The 6770-nt window shown below is 45.3% G+C and overlaps 1 non-coding gene across 1 annotated transcript; it reads left to right on the forward strand.

Moving 5' to 3' along the window:
• Window positions 1-6435: 6435 nt before the first annotated feature.
• On the forward strand, window positions 6436-6554 carry LOC138362032 (5S ribosomal RNA). Its single transcript, XR_011227368.1, has one exon. It is a non-coding gene; the product is annotated as a 5S ribosomal RNA (ribosomal RNA).
• Window positions 6555-6770: the final 216 nt, after the last annotated feature.

Raw genomic sequence — 6770 nt, forward strand, 5'->3', positions numbered from 1 at the left:
TGGCTGCCTGGCTGCCTGCCTGCCTGCCTGCCTGCCTGCCTGCCTGCCTGCCTGCCTGGCCTGCCTGCCTGCCTGCCTGCCTGCCTGCCTGCCTGCCTGCCTGCCTGCCTGCCTGCCTGCCTGCCTGCCTGTCTGGCTGCCTGGCTGCCTGGCTGCCTGCCTGCCTGCCTGCCTGCCTGCCTGCCTGCCTGCCTGCCTGCCTGCCTTGCCTTGCCTTGCCTTGCCTTGCCTTGCCCTGCCTTGGCTGCAGCTGGCTGGCTGGCTGGCTGGCTGGCTGGCCGTAAATCAACTCTTAACAACACCACACCACACCACACACCCACACCACACCATCACTCATCACCCATCACCCACCACCGGCCCCAGTCTCCCAGCCTCTCTTATATACCCGAGCAGGCCCTTTAAATTATTTGAATTGTTGCACTTCGGCCAATGGCAGGCACGATCGCTGCTGCTCAAACATATTCTGGTTCACAAGTATTAATATATATTATATATATATATATATATATATATATATATATATATATATATATATATATATATATATATATATATATATATATATATTCATGAAACACATTAAAACCTTGATCATTTATTCATTCATTACGTCTAGTGAAGAATTGCTTTTGTTCATTTGTATGATTAAAAATGGATAGAATATGAATTCCTCGCTTAAAGTAAAATATAAAATATATATTGGATTTATATGATTGGTTAATATTCCAAGTGATGCTGAATATCCCCTATAATTTTGTTTTGTTTGTTTGTTATGTACACATTCCAAATGAAATCAATATAAATGTTATTATTAATGTTTGAAAGTTGATTGTCTACTTGAATCTCTCTATTAAAGTGTGTGTGGCTCCGGATGGAGCCTGGTTATGGTATTTGTCGCGGTGGGTGGCAGAAGTGCTTACTTCTTCTCTGTCTTCTTTGGCAAAAGAACTGCCTGAATGTTTGGAAGAACACCTCCCTGTGCAATGGTTACGCCAGACAGAAGTTTGTTGAGTTCTTCGTCGTTGCGGATGGCCAACTGCAAGTGACGTGGGATGATACGGGTCTTCTTGTTGTCACGTGCGGCGTTACCGGCGAGCTCGAGAACTTCGGCAGCGAGGTATTCCATGACGGCTGCCAGGTAGACAGGAGCGCCAGCACCGACGCGTTCGGCGTAGTTGCCCTTACGCAGCAGACGGTGAATTCTGCCCACGGGGAACTGAAGTCCGGCCCTGCTGGAGCGAGACTTTGACTTGCCCTTCACTTTGCCTCCCTTGCCGCGTCCTGACATTGCTGCTGCTGTTGTGGGTTTGTGGTGTTTTAATGCCGGCCCGCAGATCGAGCTTCGTGTTATATACCCCGCTCAGGATCAAGGGAGTCCGCCACTGACCAATCAGCGCGCTCCGCCACGCGACCCGCTCTGAGCTGAGTCGCGAGCGGGATATAAAAGGAAAGCTCGACTCGCGCAAAAGTTCATTATTGTACTGCAACGCCAGCCAGCACGAGCATCATCATGCCACCCAAGGCATCTGGAAAGGCTGCCAAGAAGGCCGGAAAGGCCCAGAAGGCCATTGCCAAGGGCGATAAGAAAAAGAAGCGCAGGAGGAAGGAGAGCTACAGCATCTACATCTACAAAGTGCTGAAGCAGGTCCACCCCGACACTGGTATCTCTTCCAAAGCCATGTCGATCATGAACTCGTTCGTGAACGACATCTTTGAGCGCATCGCCGCCGAGGCTTCTCGCCTGGCCCACTACAACAAGCGTTCCACCATTACCAGTCGGGAGATCCAGACGGCTGTAAGGCTCCTGTTGCCCGGAGAACTGGCCAAGCACGCCGTCTCTGAGGGCACTAAGGCCGTCACCAAGTACACCTCCTCCAAGTAAACGGCTTACTTACTGCCCTGTGGTGGTGGCTTGGCCTCAAACCAACAAACTCGGCTCCATTGGAGCCACACTTTAATTTCTAAAGAGATTGTGAGTGTTAGACACCAATACTATTATAACAAAAACCTCTGTCACTGAAAGCAAATAGCTATAAAATGAGAATATTTATGAAACTGTCTGTGTGTGTTTCTCTCTCTCAGTCTCTGTCTGTCTGTCTGTCTGTCTGTCTGTCTGTCTGTCTGTCTGTCTTGTCTGTCTGTCTGTCTGTCTGTCTGTCTGTCTGTCTGTCTGTCTGTCTGTCTGTCTCTGTCTCTCTCTCTCTCTCTCTCTCTCTCTCTCTCTCTCTCTCTCTCTCTCTCTCTCTCTCTCTCTCTCTCTCTCTCTCTCTCTCTCAACACATATAAGCACTCGGTATCTTTTTTCTAGAGATTAGAGATTCATTGTTATGTTCCACATTAGGATTACTATGCAGGCCACCCTCTTAGGTTTGAAAATGTCAAGAAAACGGTTAATTTAAAATGTCATCTCCTAACTTAACAGATTAAGCCAGAGGACCGAAAACAGAATAAAACAGGACTGGACAGTATGTCACTTATACAAGCTGCTTTTATTTCTAGTACAGTATGACAATTTTTATTTTGGGGGGGGGGGGGGGTGGGTGATCCTTGACAGTGCATAAGAGCGAAAAGCGACGGCGTTTTGTTTGTAAGAGAACAGGTTGTACTACAAATGACTTGATTTATTGATATCACGTGTATGTATGACACCTAAATTAGTGTATTTGTTTATTTATTTATTTATTTATTATATGTGTAGATGAAGGTTAATTCATATGACTGATGCTAGGAATGTCTGAAATCTCCTTAGAAGGATATTTTGGCCCTGAGAAGGGCCGAGTTTGGTGTATACTAGGGTGGTCGATTTAGCTTATGCACGCTCTCCACGGATACGGCGAGCAAGCTGAATGTCCTTTGGCATGATGGTGACACGCTTGGCGTGGATGGCACAGAGGTTAGTGTCCTCGAAGAGACCGACCAGGTAAGCCTCGGATGCCTCCTGTAAAGCCATGACGGCAGACGACTGGAAGCGAAGATCGGTCTTGAAGTCCTGGGCAATCTCGCGCACCAGACGCTGGAAGGGAAGTTTCCTGATGAGCAACTCGGTGCTCTTCTGGTAACGACGGATCTCACGCAGGGCGACCGTTCCGGGCCTGTAACGGTGAGGCTTCTTCACACCCCCTGTGGCAGGAGCAGACTTGCGTGCTGCCTTGGTGGCCAGCTGCTTACGAGGAGCCTTGCCTCCCGTGGACTTGCGAGCAGTCTGCTTGGTGCGAGCCATGGTGAACAACTGTGGTTTGTGATGGCCGGCGCCGAAAAATTTTTGCTTATATACGCCGTCTCGAGGCGCTTGCTCGAGCGCCATTGGCTGCTCGACTCGCCTACGTCACCCCGTTGCCCCTCCCCTCCTTCCTCTGGCTGCAGCCAACAGGCGGCTCACCTCAATCACTATTATCGCTGATTTTGCTCTATTTTTTGGATTTGTGCAAAAGTCATTTCACAGGGACGTGAAACAGACGAGTAGGCAACTGCAGTTTTGAAAGCGTTGTGAGAAAGCCGTGTCTACTCGACCACAAGCGTAAAGTAAGGGCAGGCAGGAGTTGCAATGCTACTAGTACGTCCGCTTGATGGGATATAGTCGGGAAATCGTGCGGGCATTCGATCAATTCGATTCACACAACTACAACACCATGACTGGACGAGGCAAGGGACTCGGAAAGGGTGGCGCCAAGCGTCATCGTAAGGTGCTACGTGACAACATCCAGGGCATCACCAAGCCCGCTATTCGTCGCTTAGCTCGTCGTGGCGGCGTCAAGCGTATTTCGGGTCTCATCTACGAAGAGACCCGTGGCGTCCTGAAGGTGTTCCTCGAGAACGTCATCCGTGATGCTGTAACCTACACGGAACACGCCAAGAGGAAGACCGTCACTGCCATGGACGTGGTGTACGCTCTGAAGCGCCAGGGTCGTACCCTCTACGGATTCGGCGGATAAGAGCTTGGCTAATCCATCGATTCCACCCACCACCACCTCAAAACGGGACCTAATTAGGTCCCTATACTTTTTTACTGAAGGGCTTAATAGACGATAACATAAATTGTTTTGATATCAGCTAGCACATTGGGTCTTATGAAATCTATTTTTTATCCTCGCATGCTTAAAGGGACTCTGATTGGGGAGGGGGGGGGGAAGGTTTGTTACGTTATATACTAGCAGAGCAGGATCATTGGTGGGGGGGGGGGGGGGGTGTGAGGGGGAGAGAGAGAGAGAGAGAGATCTTTCCCAACTCTTCCTTTTTACATGAGGGAGCTACCCGTTTTATTCATTTTATCCTTCTCAGAGCTGTTTTGATAGTATCCAAATGATGGTAAATGAAAAGGGAGGACACGAATATTTACCCAGAATTCAGGACTGGCAATCGATATGCATGTTTGAGTGAGAATCTTTTTCTCTCTCAACTTAGGTATACGTTTATGTCGTACCTAAAAGCGAGAACCACACTATTGGGACAAGTATGCAAGGCCCAATTTTCCTAACAAGCACAGTTAATTTTGTTATTTTCGAACATTTCTTTCCAAATTGGTTTATCCAATTAACAGTATTATATTAAGATCATGAATTGCTGGGTTAGGTTAGGTTAGATTAGCTTAGGTTAGGTTAGGTTAGGTTAGGTTAGGTTAGCTTAGCTTAGCTTGGGTTAGCTTAGGTTAGGTTAGGTTAGCTTAGCTTGGGTTAGCATAGGTTAGGTTAGGTTTGATTACATTTCTATGTTAGATTTAACTCAAATTCAAAACAATTGCCAGTCATTCGGCTTGTTAGTCAACTTGCCTCTAATAGGGGCAATTTGTCTAACAAGACTATTTAGTTTTGTGTGTATATATATATATATATATATATATATATATATATATATATATATATATATATATATATATATATATATATATATATATATATATATATATATATTATTATAGCTTCAAGACTCTGAACCAATATAGAAGCATCAAGAGGAAGTGCTTGTGTTATGGGCCAATAGGCCTTCTGCAGTTACTTCCATTCTTATGTTTTTATTCCCATTGGTTCGTGTTTTATCTTGTGTAAATGTCAATCACCTTACCCAAAACTTTGGTACCATATCACCTCACCCATGTATGTATGTATATATATATATATATATATATATATATATATATATATATATATATATATATATATATATATATATATATATATATATATATATATATATATACAGAGTAAATCTACCCCAAAAGTAATGATTTATTTGTCTACAAAACTAAACTCTTTTTTGGAATCATATGAGGCCCCTCCACTGAGGGGGGGAGGCCTGGATGTTTATTGTCATGTGTATTCATGCTGCTTGCATGTCGTCGTTTATTTTGCCTTTGTTGTTTTTTGACAGCTTTCTTTGCCTTGGGTGGTTTGGGAGATTTTGAAGCTCTCTTTATTTTGGGCTTTTTGTTCCCAACAACAAGCTGCTGCTGCTGCTTCTTTTTCAAGGCTGTAGGTGGTTTGTTGCTTGTGGCGGCTTTCTTGGGAGTTACCACGGCCTTCTTTGCTGCTGTAGATGGTTTCTTGGTTGTGGTGGCTTTCTTGGGAGTTAGAACGGCCCTCTTCTCTGCTACGGCCAGCTTGAATGATCCACTAGCTCCACTTCCCTTGGTCTGAACAAGAATGCCGTCAGCCACTGCTTTCTTGAGAAATCTTCGGATGTAAATGGCGATCTTGGCAGCCTCGACTTTGTTGTTGGCAACAACGTACTTCTTGATTGCTTGTAGAGACGAGCCCTTACGGTCTTTGAGTGCTGCGACCGCGGCTAGAACCATTTGACTAGTTTTCGGGTGAGCAACCTGGACGCGAGGTTTCCTGGTGGTGGCCACCACAGCAGCAGCAGCAGCCGCAGCCTTCTTGGTAGGCTTTGCTTCTACCATGATGATGATGAACCAACCAAGGTGATGAGAGACGCTCAGACAGTCACGGGGGAATGATGCTGCCGCCGCTTGAGCCGAACCTATTTATGTGCCGGCACGGTACAGAAGCTGCAACCTGGCAACTCGTCCACCAATCACGACGGTTGGTTTTACGGCTCCGAAACCTGGATCCCATATCTTCTCTAAAATAGAAGCATTTGTTCATGTTCTTTGTAAAAGTATCATAAAGCAGGACAGATGAGACAAATATCATAAAAACTGAAGAGCAGATGAGCACACACATGTTTGTATTACAAAAGAAAATCCACAAATTCATTAGAAATTGGCAGGGCAGGCTGAGGAAGTAGGTAGATGTAAAATGTCTGTAAATGGCGAAAGAACATAAACCCAAGACTGAATAAACGATGTTAAATATCCATGCCAAGGAGACAAAAATATGTTAGGATACAATTACCATTAAGACACCACAAGCAGGTCCGTATCCTGCCGCGATGACTTAAAAGAGTTGGTTATTAGCCACAATGTGTAGGCAGTCTCATGCCAACGGCCACACCACGTTGAGAACACCGCTTCTCGTCCGATCAGCGAAGTTAAGCAACGTTGGGTTTGGTTAGTACTTGGATGGGTGACCGCCTGGGAACACCAAATGCTGTTGGCAATAATGTTTTTTGTTTTGTTTTGTTTTGTTTCGTTTGTTTTTGTTTGAATGGCTGGCTCCACGGGAAATTCACGGAGTTGTGTGGAATAAGGCCTGGTAAAATGAATTAATATGTATGTCATGTTTAAAACAAACTCGCTTAATATAGATATTGTGTGAGGCTTTATACAAAAACAAACAACCAAAACAAAACATGTTGTATATATATATATATAT

Source organism: Procambarus clarkii, unplaced genomic scaffold (genome assembly GCF_040958095.1).
Source record: "Procambarus clarkii isolate CNS0578487 unplaced genomic scaffold, FALCON_Pclarkii_2.0 HiC_scaffold_1112, whole genome shotgun sequence".
NCBI classification, from domain to species: Eukaryota; Metazoa; Arthropoda; class Malacostraca; order Decapoda; family Cambaridae; genus Procambarus; species Procambarus clarkii.